This window comes from Gambusia affinis, linkage group LG09 (assembly GCF_019740435.1).
Source record: "Gambusia affinis linkage group LG09, SWU_Gaff_1.0, whole genome shotgun sequence".
Taxonomy (NCBI): domain Eukaryota; kingdom Metazoa; phylum Chordata; class Actinopteri; order Cyprinodontiformes; family Poeciliidae; genus Gambusia; species Gambusia affinis.
Window position 1 is genome coordinate 23,353,172 of NC_057876.1, and position 17,154 is coordinate 23,370,325.

Consider the following 17,154-nt stretch of genomic DNA (forward strand, 5'->3'; position numbering starts at 1 on the left):
CAGTCAAGGTCTCATTAAAACCGGCTTAATTTAATTAAGAGTTAGCCATCGCCCTCTAAATATATTAATTACCTTGAGCATGACGAGATAAGTGTGGCGATTACTGCGCGTTTCATTAAATCAAGTCTTCTGGGAGGAGAGCAAACTAAGGTGGGAAGCTGGCTGTGTTGACAAGATAATGGATGGGCTGGACTGAGATGAATTTGGTCACCTTGCTTCTGGTTGAGCGCAAAGAGGTGAGGCAGAGGACAACACTGCATAAAAAATGATTTCATTCCCCAACTTATTATTATTATTATTATTATTATTATTATTATTATTATTATTATTATTATTATTATTATTATTATTAGTGGTGGTAGTTGATTGTTTTTTAATATTTTATCTGAAAATTAAATAAAAATCATATAAAACTCATCATGCTTTGCAAAGTAAGAGGAGAAAATTAAAAACAATTTTCCTGGAGAGAATGTTAAGAAAAAAGTCAGAATTTTCTTTGTATGCTAAGTCTTATTTTAATAACTTGGTTTGTTCTTATAATTATACTAAATTAAATAATTTTTTTCCCCTTCCTGTCAGAACACTTAAAACATAAGAAAAAAACAGAATTGGAAATCTCTAACAAAACATTTGTTCCTCTATTCTGTGCAGCCCTAAAACAGTCCGTTGTGTCAGATCCCTCTTACATCAAAATTTATTTCTCACCAACACCTAGGAACTAGATTGCCGTGCCGCCTGTTTGCGCTCGCACAAAGACGCCTCCGACAAATACGGAGCAGAAGTGTGCCGAGGGGTGCAGAAGCAACGGCTCATTGCCCCACAGACTGATATGTCAATGAAACATACAAGACGCTGCTGGTTGCAATAGGGAGATTTCCAGCCTCTGCTCCTCTCCTGGCTGACAGCAGGACAAAGAGCCTAAGCTACTATTATCTGGAAGCAAGCCTCTCATTCCTGCTTTCATCCTTTTCTTTAAGAGTACAAACATAGATATGGAGCTCTGCTTAAAGTCACTGATGCATCCAGCCTGGATGAGCCTTAAGCAGTGGAGTCAGGTTGGATATTGTTGAAATGTCAGAAAGCGAAGGGGCTTCCTTTAGGTTTAGTTGCACAGTTTCTGATCATAATAACATCAGGTCAAACAGGCCAAGCATGAAAAATACATTATTTCCACATGTGAAGAAATGCAACAACTTCACAAATTCAGTACATGAACTCAGAGAACACAAAGCTCCCCAACGCCGCCGTCTTCCTGAACGCCCCCTCCCTCTTCTCTCCTCTCCTTCCCACTAACCTCCTCCCACTCTGACCAGAAAAAAATCCAGGAAACTCACCGAGCTCTCACTGGTCCCAAGGCTGCTGCTGCTGCTTCTGTCTTTCAGTTCCTCTGCTGGTCCCACCTTCAATAGCCGGCTGTCAGCAGGCCCAGAAGCAAGACTATGGACAGAAAGATGGCAAGCTCAGAGTCGAGCCTCGGCCTTTCAAACGGTACAACCGAGGCGCAGAGAAGAAATATGAAACGTTGCGAGTGTTGGGCAGTCACTTCTTTGGGCCGTGCACACTGCAGCTGAGCTCTCCCTGCTCTGGGACCCATCTCTTTCAGCCAAGATTGCTTCATACAAAAGTTGACAATGCACCACTGAAAGCCATTGTTGATATTCAACATTTTTTAAATAGCTGAGCAGAATAGACAACATGGCAGGCTGCAAAACTTGGCAAGGAAACTGACCTGGAGCTGCCCGTTTGAAAGGGTTGCCTTGCTGGGTGAGAGAAGAGAGGGCTATTGTATAAAAAAAAAAAAAAAAACGAGATAGGAAGAACTGGTGTGAAAGAGTCGGAAAAAACAAAACATCTCCCATCCCTGAAGAGTGGAGCATTATGCTTTATGTGCAGCAGGAAGAAGACAATCACTTTTCACAGTCACAAGCATATATGCATTACCAAGAGGGAGCAGAACAATGAAATCAATGCAATCCAGTCAATTTTAAAGCAGGATATTACGTTTCTGGCTCTTCATAAATACATCTCAGCATGTAAGAGGTAAATCTTAGTGCCGGCACAACAGAGCCAGAAGTTCCAACATTTTTATTTTTTCACCCAGCTTTGCTCTGGCTTGGCTAAGATTCAGTGGAATGTCCTGCAGAGAGTCGTCTATCTCTCTAACATTGCATGGATGGGAATGATGCTGCCTGACGCAGGCGATGGTGTTCTGTTTCCATCATTGTTGAGCTGACAGCGCCGCAGATTGATATGGACATTTAAGGCGCCTTTAACTGCACATATGTCAGAGCATCACAGTCCCGCTCGTGCCTGGGGAGATATTAATACATCTGATGTAGGTGTGAATGGGTGTGTGTGCGGGTGTGTGTGTGTGTGTGTGTGTGTGGGCCTGAGGCAGGTCCCAGTGTTATGTTCTATCCACCCTTGTGTCTTGTAGTGAGAGCAGGATGGGAGGAACAGAGTGTGAGTGATTAATGTGTGAACAAACACATTGATCGCCTTTAACTGCACTGCAAAAACACAAAATCTTACCACATATTATTGTAGTTTCTAGTGCAAGTATCTTAGTACATTTGAAATTTTTTTAATAATAATGAAAAACTTACACTGGAAAATCAGTAAATTTTTAACAAGACATTTTTCCTTTGTTACAAGTGAAATAATCTGCCAATGTATTGGGTTCTTTTTGCAATTATTTACTTAAAACATCTCCCTACAGCTTGTTGAAAAGCTACTTATAAGTTAGTTTTGTCTTTTTTTCAGTGTTCTAAGATATTTGATTGTGAATATCTTCGAAAAGGTGACAGCATTTGCCACTCTCTGAAAATATATTCCAAAGGATTAAGATCATTGGATTCTCGAAAAAGCAGCTCAAAACTCCTGTTTTCAAATTTGCTTTTACTTAATTTCAGTTTATTTGATTTCTTCTTACATGTTTTATTTCATGTTTTATTATAAAGCACTCTATCTTCTTTTACTTACATCTAAAAAAAAATCTAAAATTACGTAAATCCCACAGTGATTCATAATGGGAACATTGTGCTCTTGTGCCGTTAGTTTTTCTCGTTGAAAGTAATTTTGTAATGAATGTTAAATGTTTAATTCTTGAAGTCTGGTCACTTTATAACTAAACTTTGAATTCAAACTTCCACACAACTTTATACTTAATGGTATTATATTTACTTAGTGATGTTTTCTAACAAACCTCTGAGTTTTTTACAGAACAGCTGCATTTATACTAAAATTAATCTACACACAAGTTGATTCTGTTAAGTAATTAAATCACTTCTTCAGTACTTTGATTCAGGTGTGTTGGACTTGTAAGACATCAAAACGATGCAGAACGCTGCCAAGTGAGAACCGGAGTTTGACACAAGCTCCAGTTCTCACTTGGATTCATTTCACCAACTCTATGGTTGGTGCAATGGTTTCAGAGTAAAGGAAACCCAGTGCAAAAGTTCTGATTTTTATTTCTGAAAATGGTTGTTATGAGTCAAAATTTGTTTATGAAGATCTGTAGATTCAATCATTCACAAAAAATTAAATTTTAATATTAAAATCATGTCAAAACCTGACTGTAAGACCTGTAAGAGTGATACAAAAAATGTGTTTACATTAATAAAACTTCGAGGTTTGTGGTTACAAATTGACAAATTCAAAATAATTGTTTTGTTCTTCTTTAGAAAAACTATCAGATACCTGTTCCCTCAAGAACTTTGTGGTCTGTGTACAAGTATAAAAAAGGATTACCTTTTGGAAAATGACAAATAGAAAATCAAATGCTTTTCATGATCATTTTGGATTCATATATTTATTAATAACATTGCTCATTCTCCCTACAGTACAGCAAAAGTATTTTTTCCCTATTCGAGTCAGGCAATAATCTTAACATTTTGAGAGTTTCAAAGAAAAACAAAATCACTAACAAGGAGAGCAGGCATGACATCAGAACTCAAATCTGGGCCGAGAAATAATGCCTAATGGTTAATATGCAGAACATCTGCATAACTTCTTTGTTTCTACTTGCAACTGGAACAAAGAGAGAGAAAAAAACATTCTAAGCTTTTCTCCTCTTGCATAAAACCCTGCAGTGTGTTTTTGCATGCATGAGTGTGTGTGAAGAGAGAGAAACTGGACCTCTCTGGCCCTTTGACAGGGGCAGGCTTGGAGTTGGAGCTGTGTAATTACACAGATCAGGGTGAAATCACAGCTCTGAGAGCGGAGGCAGGGCTAATCTTACAGGTGAGTCAGACGCAGCAAGGCAGAGGTACAGGGGAAACCTGTGGCGTCTGTACTGGAAGTCCACGTCAGCGCCTCCCATCACACACTATTAGCTGCCATCAAAGCTCTAATTTTACTCTAGCATTACACCCCTCTCTCTGCGTCCCCCTCCCTCCCCTGCTGGTCTGGATGGTGCAGCCTGGTGGGAAAACGACATTCAATCCGCTGTCCTCCCCATTCAGGCCAAATTGGCAAATGACAGCTCTCCGCCTCTCAGATTGCCGGAAAAGAAAAGGCGCCTTTACCGGCGCTCACCCTGAGCCTCGGAGGGGCCGTCAGGGTGGGCAGGGATTAGAGGAAGGGGCGAGCGGCGAGGAAGAGCGGGGTACCAGGGAGGCCGAGGAGTGGACCGAGGTGGGTTAACAGCTTCCCTTGTCCTCCTCGCTAGTGACAATGTGGGACAGAGAACGGAGAAAAGAAAGAGAAGAATGCCTACTCAGCAGATCAAAGAAACTTCCCGGTGACCGACAAGAAAAGTTGACCTGAATTCACTAACCGCCCAATTTTTAGCAAACCGGACACAGAAACCAGCGCTTGACCTCATGCGGGTCAACAGCGACAAGCAGACAGAGGTAAATCCTACAGAGGCGTTCAGACACTGGTGTGGATAAACCCGTTCTTCTTGGTTTATTCTACCTCAGGGGTGTCCAAACTACATAGGCCAAAATAGTCCAGTCAGAACTAATCACAAGCCAAGAAAATAAAAACATAAAATCAAGCAAATAAAGTAGTGGGATTTGTTGGTTTTTTGGGGAGGTTGTAGGTAAGGGATGTTATTTATTGTACATCCAAACTTAAAATTTAACCACAAAGACCTACTGGTTGAGCATAGCCATATTGTCTTTCTATCGTCACAAGGATTTTGCAGTAATTTCCTCCACAATATTGAATTTCAATATCTAAAAGATATATATATTTAGGCTGTATTAACGTTAGCTTCATTCTATGAATGAATTATGCTTTTTACTGAATGTATAATCAGAAGTGTTGTGTGCCACCAAACACCCTATAGAGTTGGTAAGTGTTTGAGAGTTAGCTGCTGATTTTACAGGTTTGCTGTATTAAAAAAAGACATCTAGTTTCCAAATTCTTTTGGGCTTGCCTGAACAAATTCAATCTACGTTACAAAAACAGGATTTGGGTCACTTTATTTCAAAATACTTCCCATATTTAGTCAAAAATGATAAATTAACAGTTGACTTTGGTGCAGTTATGTCAGCTTTTCAGTAAAAGACTCTGAAGGGACATGATTCTACTTAATCGTAAAAATATGACTGCTTTGTGTTGTGTGTAACATTTTCCAGTTGGTAAGTGGAATAATAATTCCACTTAATTTTGCCCTGATTAAAAATAAATTGAATTTAGATCCAAATTTGCATTATTCTTGAACTTCAGCTGGTGGCCACAAGGGCCCCCGCGCCGCACTTTGGACACCCATGTTCTAGATGTAATCAAGTAACAAGCAGTGCCATCTTTAAAAAAGAAAAAATAATCACATACAGCTGTAAAACTCGTACACAGACAAACAACAAGGGGCTTTCAGCAATATTTCAGCATGACTCAGAGGAAAAACACTAACTGGCTGCCCTGCTGAATGGTACTCTTACTGCTAATTAAGTGCTAATGGCAGTTCCCCCTGCAGAGAATACTAATTAATGCTCCATTCTTCTGCAGGCTGAGCGCGCACTCCACCGCGGCCTAATGAGGCGAGGCAGGTACGTCTTCTCCCAGGCCGGGCTAATAAGCACAACACAGTGGGCTCTCACTAGAGAGGGCCATACCAGGGGGGCCGCTTCCTGTTCCCTACTCTTAAGGGACCCCCCTAAAACATTTCACAATGAGCCATGGAAGTAATGAAAGGAAAGTAAGAAAATGGGCCAGCTTATGTCTGTCTGGTTTCAAAGTTTTACTCTGTACTTGGGTAGCTACGTTAACATGAAGCAAATTAATCTGAATATCAAGAGAAAATTGTGTTAAACTACTTATGTATTCCTCTAACAGGCATTTAGTAAAGATGTTTCCTTTATACACGACATAGAAATGCATATGGGTTGGAATATTGTGATTATTTTATGTATATCCAGCAAAAACTTTTCGAAAAACACAGTTTCAAGTATGTTTTTCAGAAACTGCTGATGCCAAGAAGAAAACAACTTCTTTTTTATATAGTTTCCCAACCTGCTGAGAGTTTGTGCCTCTTGCAGAATAAACACATTTCCTGTTTGGATGCAGAAAGCCCAGGGAATCAGATTCAAAGTGCTGAAGAATGAATGGATGTGCGAGTATGCGGGGGCTGCGTGCATGAGCGTAAACACAGATTGAGGGTGGTGTTGGAATTACCTGAGTGAGATAATGGTGGAGCATTAGATTAACTTTCAGCCCCTAAATGCAACACATTTAGGGCAATCTTGTCCCCCAAAAACATGTCAATGTCTGAAAGGCCTCCCCTCTCGCTATCAGGAGCCTCTGGTCCCCCACGCTGATGCAGCTGGCAAGGCGCTACCGTCGACTGTCAAAACGCAGCGCCAGATCTAGTTATAAAATAATTGAATTTTCATATCAGAGGGGACCAGAGTCCCAGCAGACAATAGGACTGCTGAGTCCTCTCTGATATTGGCTCGGGCCCTTTGCCATGCGCATGAAATCAGTATGTTAATGTTCCGGGGTTTTCTTTTTTTAAGAGCACTTGTGCTCTCGCAATGTACTACCGATGCGGTTTCAAAAAAAGGAAAAAAAAAAATACAAAATTGCAACTATTGATAAGTAGGCAGCCAGCAACCACCTCAACCCCTCCTCCCATCCAACAGGCCCCCTCTTACTCCCCCCATGTACTCACTGAGGCTCTAGACGTTCTCGCACCCCTATCCTCCCCCATTATTAAAATTGTAATTTATTTTTCTAAATCAGAATGACAGCTTGCTTTCTTTTCTCTGCAGCAGCCACTGAATCACCGAGCTTTAATTACTTTCGTAACTTCGCTGACCCTGTGAGCGCGCTACTCCGCCGGAGAAAATGGGACCGCCAACAAAGGCCCCTCCACAGCCTCAGCCGCCTTTGCCTCATTCAGAATGCGAAAATTTATCAAACTGTGGATTTTTTTAAAAAGATTTTTGTTAACATTTCACCTCCTATCTGTCTCGCAAAACATGCCGCCTCAGAGAAACAGCTCTGCAGTCCTAGTTTTTGTGACCCACCTCTTTGAGAAACTCACCGGATAACTAAACAACCTAATTCCAACTCTTCTCTCCCTCTGTCGAGAGTGTGCTTGTGTTGACTCAACAGGGTCTCTGGGGGTCGAAACAGCCGGAGGTCACGCTATTATCAGTGACCTCTTCACATCCAGGCCGTGGCCTCAGCAGCACTGCGACAGGCAGCACGCGGTCCGGAGGCCATAAAGCGTAGATCGGCGGTAAATCTGATCACTGCTGAGATATTTGGCCCCCAGACATCAGGGTCAGGCTGTTTTCAGGGCTGTTGAAAACAAAGCTGCTTTCCAACCACAGTACCTAATAGCCAGCAGAGGAGAAGCTGCAGTTTGAAAGCAGCAGACCTCTGAGATGTTTGATGTTTAAATTGAACAAAAAAAAGGTCAAAGATGATTCAGCCTCCGCCTCCCTTCTTTGCTTTGTTGACGCAAAGTTCAGGCATGTTCCATGTTTGTCAAGCGATCCCCGTTTACTTCACAGGGCTCCGTTCCTAACTTATTAAAGTAGCTAATATGTTGTAATCCCTGCTATCGCTCTCACCTTCTCACTGGCACATCTCTGTTTTGGGCCGTGCCTCTGTGTGAACCGGAGCCGTGCAGGCACGGTTGGTCTTTTGCTGACTGCCTGATAATTGAATGAGCGATTATCCCTCCCATTAATAGACAATGATACAGAAAGCGCTGCCATATGTAGGGAATATTAATGAGTGGCTGCAGCGGCCTAGATAAGGGAAGCTCCATGCAGTCGCAGTAATAGGGGTTAAGACAATTTGCCCCACCACCACCAGCACCCCCACACCCATCGTCACACACATCCAGCGCCCATGCCTTCCTCATCGCTAATCCTCCAACCTTTCACCAACTAGGCAAGCTGTGACCAATAAACACTCCGCACACACATAAACTGGAGTTCTGCTTGGTGTTAACCTCACTGCTACCAAGGCTGACCCGTTATTGTCCGAGAAGGCGAGCTAAGAAAATGGTATTCTGATCAGACATGGGAAAGACAATTCACTTGGGTTGGTGGGCAAATTTAAACTAATGTTCCACACAAGAACGTGTCTTAAAATATCCTCTATACATCCGGCTGAAACTAGATATTTTTATACACTGTATAAAGAAAACTTGGGTCTCTTATTCTCCCTTTTTGACTTTAAGTTAGACTAAACTCTTCCTGTTTCAGATCAGTTAGAAGTACAATAATTAGATCTGAGAATGATTCTGAAGTAGAGCTGCCTTTTTAATTGCATTTGTGGTTTCCATTTGCAATTTTGGCCCATTTCTCATGACAGAACCGGTGTAACTGAGTCAAGTTTGAAAGTTGTCTTGCTCACACACTTTTTTAACTCTGACCCCAAATTTTCTGTGGGACTGAGATCAGAGCTTTACAATGGACACTCTGAAACAGACTGTTTTTATCCTCAAGACACTCTGCAATTAATTTGGGTGCATGCTTAGGTCCATTGTCCATCAGGAAGACCATCTGTGCCAATATTTTAACTTCTTGACAGAAGTGTTTAAAGGTGACCTATTATACAAAATTACCATTTTGCACTTTTTTTTAACTTCCATTTGTTTCTCCACTGCTTCTAAAAACAGCCCAAGCATTTACAAACTATCAAGCCGTTTTCTGGCCATAAGTGAACGTTTTTTGGTATCTGGAAAATGAGCTGTTTCAAATGTAATGTCGCATATCAGCAAGCATTGACTGTCTCACCTAGTAACTCAAGGGAAGTTGCAGCACATGCTGTTATGTTGTCGATGTCCAGAAACCACTTCCTGCATTCTTGTTGGTTGTGCATGAGGCTCCACTCCTGCTTTTCAAAGACTTACGGTTGTATAGTAGCATTTCTGTTTGCAGCCATTTTCACATGAAAGCATAAACGTATAAACTATAAAGTTGGGGAATGTGGCCAGCAGGATTTAAAGTGACAAGAGGCCCTAAAACAGCTCACAATAGGCAGAACTAATCAGACTGAAATCTTATTATATAAGAATAATTTTGTGCAAAAAATATGAATGATTTTGTGTATTTGAAATGGCTTAATTTGAGTAAAAGAGCTAAAAATATGAATATTTTCAAAAAGTGCTGTCATATCCTTTATTTTGATTGTGTATGCTGAGTGTGTATTCAAATAAAGATTGTATAATTTATATAGTGATATTGGGTAAGTTGCATTTATCATGATGTCACAATGTTTTTCTTTAATGCCTAATGAAGAGCTGAAAGCTTTTACATTATTCACAGTCTATGAAAGCCCCTAGTTGATCAAACATTTAAATATCTGAATTATTCAGAAAACTGGTTTGTCGTTGGTGCAGACAGAGCATCTGCATGACAGCATGAGAATAGAAATATTTTTATTGAGTGATGACTGTAACATTTTGAGTGGCACAATTCTGCAGTAGCTGCTCCTGTAAGTTAAAAGTTTATGTCACAGATTTCTTATTTCATTTCTACAGTGTGACTTAGCTGGACATCTCATCATATATGTTGCAGGACCAAAGTTGTAGAAAAAGTAGGAATGGTGCATTGCCCCTTAAAAATCAAACAAATTCAAAAAACAATATATTTTAAGCTTTAAATGTCATTTGCACAATCATAAGAAAGGATTCCCAACTATCGGGGCGAGAAGTTGCAGGCCTTCACAATGGATCTAAGAGTCTGCAGACAGATACCCATGCTAACAGTGTTGGCTGTTATTTCATTGTGTTTTACTCTGTCTTGCTTTTCTATGTGATAGTTACTCAGATTGAAGGCACTTTATCGTCATGGTTTTTGTATGGGATCCAAATGCAAACAAGAGTTAGGGAAGATCCCGCTAAGTTGTGATATTTAAATGACTAAATAAAAGAAAGACTTACTGAACAATAGAGAATAACTGGTAACAAGAGGATGATGCATAACTGAGGGGAGAAACAAGTGGATCTGCAGTTTTTTGCTGAGGCAGTGATTACTGGATGCAGAACAGGTAAGACTAATAAACAACAAGTTGCAGCTGTGAAAAAGAAAGAGAACTATGGGAAACTACTGAACTGAATGACTGATGAAGACAAAATTAAATCAACAATCAACAGAAACTGACCATATATAAGCCTGAATAGAAACATAACCATAATTGCCACAAAACATTATGAAAAAATGTAAAACTAAGTAAATACACTGTACAAGAGGAAACAGACTGACAAAATAAAATAGGACTATGACTAAAAAAGTACAATAAAGACTGAAAAAATCCAAAATTCTAAAAGCAAATTCTTAAAACTAATGAAATGTACATGTTTCTTTGTCCATACATGTTTCACAGGGACAGGGCTGGCTTAATAAGTGAACAATACAACTGCTCTGAGCATCCTGTCTACAGGATGTAGACTTGAATAAAAGACATGTTGACAAATGTGCCAATTGTATACATACAAAGACGCAAATTAAGAGATCATTGCAAAATGTAATTATTTCATTTAATCTAATCCAGACAAAAAGAATTTATTTTTACTTATGTTTGTTTTAAGATCTTACACCCAGGAGCAATTCAAAATTCTGTTTATTTTTAAAAAATAAAAAGTAAAAAAACAGGACTTTTATATTCACACTTATGTAACTGTAAGCCATAATCATCAAACTATAATAAATAAATGTATACCGGTAATCTAATATTCCAATTTACTAGATTGAATCCATTTAGAGTTTTAATCTACATAAGTCTGCAGGGGTCCTTAAATAATCTCAAAGCTGTTTAATGTTTCTAGCAAGCCCTATCCTCAACAATGTCTTAAACTTTTTGCTTTCACTCAACTTTTTAAATATTCTTTCTTACAGCATTCTGTGAAAAGTCTGCTTCTCTTGCAATTGCCCTTTATGGGTGGTACAGATGGAAGGTTTTGCTTTCTGCTGGACAGTTAATCACCTTCGCTATGCTCATGTCGGCTATAAAGTATAATTTCTGTATTAAAATATTTTATTACAATCTACATGTTCTTCCAAATTTCTACGTAATTGAATTTTAGTATTTCACGTGCTGTAACAAAATCACTAGAATTTGCTCTACATACCTTCACATACCTTCACATTTTACCTTTTCAATTTGAGATGCACCAGTAAATAAAATTATCTTTTGACGCTACTTAGCCTTTGGGTTGCACTGCACACCAGGAGATACATACAATAACAAATATTTAACTTCTTTGCAGAAAAATACTTTTGGTGCTTGTCCAAATCAAGCTAGTCATTAGCTTTAGCCATCAAAAACAACTTATCTGGATTTAGGCTAAGTGAAGATGACAATTTTAGAGAGGGTATGTTATATTTTAGCTTAACTTCTGCTTTTAAAAAATGTCAAAACTATCCCTTTGGCTGGCTATTTCACTTTCCACCATCAGAGGTTTTCCCTTATGCTAATGATGCTAACGGCGGAAGTGGCTGGTGTTTAGCATTTGCGTTATGGGAACTTTTGTAGAAAGCAAATTGAGCCATTCAGAGATTTTCTGTGAAAATATATATTCCTGCTGCATTTTATTTTATTTATTAAAATATTTAAAACCTCCTGTCTTATCTTCATCTTGCTGTCAGCTCAAGTAAAGATGCAGCAGCAGCTAGAGATTAAGGAGCAACAACAAAGGCCCAACCTTAGCCTCACCTCCTTGGACTTTTCATCCTGAGGGTGCTGAAAGGTGAAACTGTTGGGGGCAGCCTTCTCTATAATTCAGCCTTCCAATCAATATCCAACATCTATCAGCATTAGGAGGCAATATTTCCCCTCTTTTCCTTGCAATAATCGTGCTTAAGGCTGTGAAGTACCTTATCATAGGTCTGGCGGCAAAAGAAAGGCCGGTTTCCCTGGCGACCGTGAAAGCCATTGGTTTCCTTTTCAGCGGAATAATGAACTTCTCTCCTCCGTGTGTCACTCTTCCACCCCACTCTCAGCCTCTTCGATTAAATTCAAGTCCACGTGTCCTTGAGATCCCTCGTGTCTGGGTTATAATTTGACAAACAACATTAAAACATGGGGGAGCGGGGAGGTGTTCAAGGCTCAACAAAACCATCGCTTTAGCCGAGGTACAGTCAATACAGGGCTCAGTGTTTCTTGTTAATTCAATAATTCTCTTTTCGTAAAAGGACGGGAAATATTTTCTCATGTTAATTTTGAAATGATTCATTTTTAACGTATTTCAAGGGAAACATTAATTATATTCAAGCACTTGCACCAATAGCTCAATATATTAGTTTTAAAAAAATAAACATAAAATTCTTGAAATATGATAATTTTCGAATTTAACTCTTCAAGTCTGTCATCAGAAAATATATATACCTCGAACGCTTTGCGTCTTTGCTGTAAGGAGATAATTGAAATCTTGTTTAGAGCAGCTTATGTCAAACTATAGGACTAACTACATAATGCTGGGTTGGAGATGAATAGAGGTGTAAAGGTTATTTTTTCCCCTCTATATCTGAATCTGAATGAGAGTAATAAAAACATGTTTTCTCCTGTCTTGAATCCGGTCTTTGATTGCTACAGTGTCCTTGAGCGCACAGGCATCCTCTGTAGCGAGGACATCAAGTGCTTCATTCAGCGGTGTTGACCGTGTGATGGTCGATTAAAGAGAAGAAAAGAGACCAGAAAGTAGACTTAAGGAAAACTTGGAGAACCAAGAGGCGCAGAGATGCGAATAAAACCACCAAATAATGAGGTCAAAAATAATAATAAGAAACGGTCAAACAGAGAATTCAGCGAGGGTTGAAAGAATTTTATGTGTTAGTGATTTTTTCTTATTATTTTATGATAGAAAAATTAATTTCCACTCTGCATTAACTAATCCTAGTTGTTTATGAATGACATTCAACTTTTAGTCATTTTAAAATTGGTAAATAATTTTAGAAATGAATTGGTACAGTGAGTTAAACGTCCACTATTTACTGTTCACTTTTATTTAATAAGCGCCCTGACGCATAGTACATATTAATGATTTTGGTATTTAAAATTGTTTAGATTTATTCTCCTTTTACGCAATGACGCGCTAATTATCAAAATCATCACATACCATAGTTTTGAGCTAAATGTCGTCATCATCCTGTTTTTCTGATGATTGAATATTTGAAATTATTTAAATCAATAACAGAGTGTACTTTAAAAAAAATACAGACAAATGTAAGACATGGAGATTGAAAAATGACTGCTTGGGGGACAGCGGACTTCGTGTGTTGACCACACTTTTCGTTCAGATAGTCATGCATTTTATTTAAACATGTTACGATCAAGAGTTTATGTGAAGAAAACAAGGTATTGCATTTCTAAAAATATATGAGCAAATCTAGTGAAAAATGGTTTTATTTGTATTTTTATATTATAGATTCAAAATAGATTCGATTTAAATCTGGATAAAATCTCCAGAGAGAAAAACAATTCCTAAAGGTAAGCTAAAATGTGAATTTTAAAATAAAGCATCATTGTGAATGTCCGTTTGATAGTTGTGCTTTTCAGTTGCGCGACTGAATTAAACCAGGAGGAGGCGCTGATGAGCCTTTCATACGAGGCTTACCAGCCTCGTAAAATATGTTCAGGTTTCAGCTGTTTCGTTTGTAAATATAATTTTTTTTTTTCATTTGATAAACAGTGGGGATAAATTATAAACCTGAAATAACTAGAATAGTATTTATAACAATGTAAAACTAATGACTTGCCCCAATCAAGATTCAGATTGGATTCATAGAAATGACACAAAACTGTGTAAAAACATGAGATGATACTAGTTAATGGTTGTTGCCACACAACAGATACATCTTAATTTAATCTGACATAGCATTTTGCTTAATAATTTAATCGGGCCAGAACAACAGATTTATTTCTCATATAATCATCATGCGCAACTACATTTTCTTCCTCCGTAAGGTATTTTACATGTACACAGATGGAAACTTGAGAATATCCCTGCAGTCATCGGGCAAGAAGTGTATGAAGAGTATAGAGTTCCTATCTGAGATTCATGTTTTCAGATTGTGAAATACCTGCAGAAAAACAGCACAACTACAAGATTAGGCCACACATGTTGGATTCCAACAAAACAAAAACAAGGGGCTATAGCACAAGTGCCACCTTTTTTTAAAAAAAGAGATAAATCTCCACTTGTACCTTCACTTTTACATTATTAGGCAGCTCTCCCATTCTCACATGTTTTCTTATCTTGATTTTATTTATTGTTTAATATATAGTGGATAAAGGAAGTGGACACACGTCTGTGGATAGATCAACACCAAAGGTTTCCCACCTCCAATTTGTAACAAATTTCTTAAAGTATTTAACTGATGTATAGACAAATGCAAATATCTCAGAGAGGAAACATAAAACATATAAGCAAAAAATACATAAATAAATAAATACACTGCATTAACCTGGTTTGTATACAAATAATTTGTTTATGCAACTTTTGATAGTAGTTGTATTGTATACAATCATCCTAAAAGATTATGGAAGATTGTGGCATTGCCTGTAAAATCATTTCTTATGCCACAATTCCCAAAAAATGTGTTTTGGACAATAATCACACTTATTTAAAAAATAAAATAAAATAAAAAAAAATGCTGGCTCAACAATGAAGGAAGCGTTGAACAAGGGAGGGAAACAGGGCATTACAGAGGAGTAAATAGAAGGAGTTCAAAGTGAAGAGATGGCAAAGAGGAGTACCGGAAGAGTCTGGAGAGCGAACTACAGAGGAACATTATCAGGGATGTGTGGTAGGGGATGAAGGAGATCACAGGCCTCAAGCACAGGAAGGATTGAACAGATGAAAGTCTGGACAGAGCCAATGGATGGAGCTCATTCTTCAATAGTTCTGAAACAAGTTTAGCATCCTCTTCTCCTGCCCCCAGCCAAACAGATATTCAATAGCTTTCCTGTCACACCTCAGTTTTATCTTATACCTCAGTCATGGACTCTTCTGCTTCTATGTTTGGCTTCAACCAAATCAGGAGCTGCTGCTGCTCCCTTGCCTCCCCATCCTTCTTATCTGTCTCAGGAAACAGCTGGATAGGCTGAACTGGAACAAAGGTTGCGGGTCCAGATGGTGTCAGCCCCAGAGTCCCAAAGCCCTGTGCAGAGCAGCTATTGGATTCTGCAACACCTCTTCAACCATAGCATGATCCAAGAAAGGGTTCGGATGTTGCAGGAGACATCCTGTCTGGTTCCGAGTCCAAAGAAAACTCATCCATTAGTCATTAACAACTACAGACTTGTTGACCTGACGTCCCACATCACGAAGGTCTGATGAGACTCCTTTTGGCCCATCTGAGTAAGCAAACAAGCACAAAACTACTGCAGTTTGCTTTTTGCAGAGTTTGAGTTGCTAAGCAGAAAGCACTATGAAGCCACACTCTTTGATTTTTCCAGTGCATTTACTTTGTCAGAAACTCCAACAGACACATGTGGAAGCCTTAACAATCGTCAGGATCAATTAATACTTGACAAACAGACCAGATTGTGAGACTGAAGAATCAGGCGGTCAGCAGCCTAGGAGCACCACAGGAAACTGTCCTCCCATTTCTTTTCTCTCTGCACAATTCTGATTTACATTTCTAAACAAAGTCCTGTCATCTACAAAAAAACCTCAAATGACTCTGTAGTCATCAGGTGAATCAGAGACGGACAAGAAGATGATCTCAGAGAACTGGTGGACCGCTTTGTGGCATGAGGAAACAATCACTTCATCTTGAATGTGAACAAAACAAGACTATTTTGTATATTTAAAAAGAAACAGGGTTAGATCAAACCTTATTTCCTTCGTGGAAGGAGAAGTGGAGGTGGTGGAGGAATGTAAATACCTCGATGTTCACCTGGACAACAGACTGGACTGCAAACTCAAAATGAAGTCATCGACAGGAAAAGAGAGAGCAGACTGTACTCTTGAGGAAACTTAGGCCCTTCTGTGTTTGCAGTAAGATGCAGCCTATATTTTATAAATCTGTTGTTAAGTGTCATCTCTTCTAACATCCTTATCTAGACTAAGCTTCAGCCTTTCCAGCTTTATTTTTGGACTAAGCATTAAGAAATGACATAAAAGTGAGAAGATAAAAGAACATTAATTGCCTTTTATAATAAATTTTGTTATAAAAAAGTTCTGTGCTTTTTATTTACATTTCCTCTTTAAAATGTTTCAGGTTTAAAGTTATACAAATGTTAACTCTGTCTGCATAGTTTCTGGTTGATTAAAAGTCAAACATGAACTATCATCCTTGGTCGTACACAATCAGCTCTCATATTCCAAACAAAATTTGTGTTGTGTCTACTTCTGTTGAACTGTTTCAGTTTCACTTTCTCTTAAAAAGTCGCTTTGCAAACCTGACAAAGACACAACATTTTGATTTTAGCTGCATTTTTCTCTAGCATGACATTCGCTTTCAGATTTATTCAGTTTATGACTGTCAGGTTGTGAAGCTTTACAAGTTACATTAAACTGTAATTACTACATTAATAGTGTCTACAGTTCATGTCATAGAAATACAGTGGGGCAGACAGCTTTATCTGTCTGCAAATGGAGTATTTGTAGCAGTGAGTTACCAAAGTCATAAAAGCTGCTTTAGTGAAACTATCCCATAGTTAAAAGACCTTGACATTCCTTTCATCATTCCCAGAGGTAAAGAAAGGGAAGGAAAGCCAACTCTCCTCCCTGCCGAGGTG

General features: G+C 38.8%; 1 long non-coding RNA gene across 2 annotated transcripts in view; it reads right to left on the bottom strand.

Annotated features, from left to right (window-relative positions):
- LOC122837355 overlaps positions 1–12,533 on the bottom strand; it is a 60,762-nt gene extending 48,229 nt beyond the window's left edge. The window contains exons 1-2 of one of the 2 annotated variants that reach the window (XR_006371761.1): positions 12,285–12,533; positions 1,335–1,437 (exon numbers count right to left, since the gene is read on the bottom strand). This is a non-coding gene — a long non-coding RNA (uncharacterized LOC122837355). The other variant, XR_006371762.1, reaches the window with a different exon arrangement.
- Positions 12,534–17,154: the final 4,621 nt, after the last annotated feature.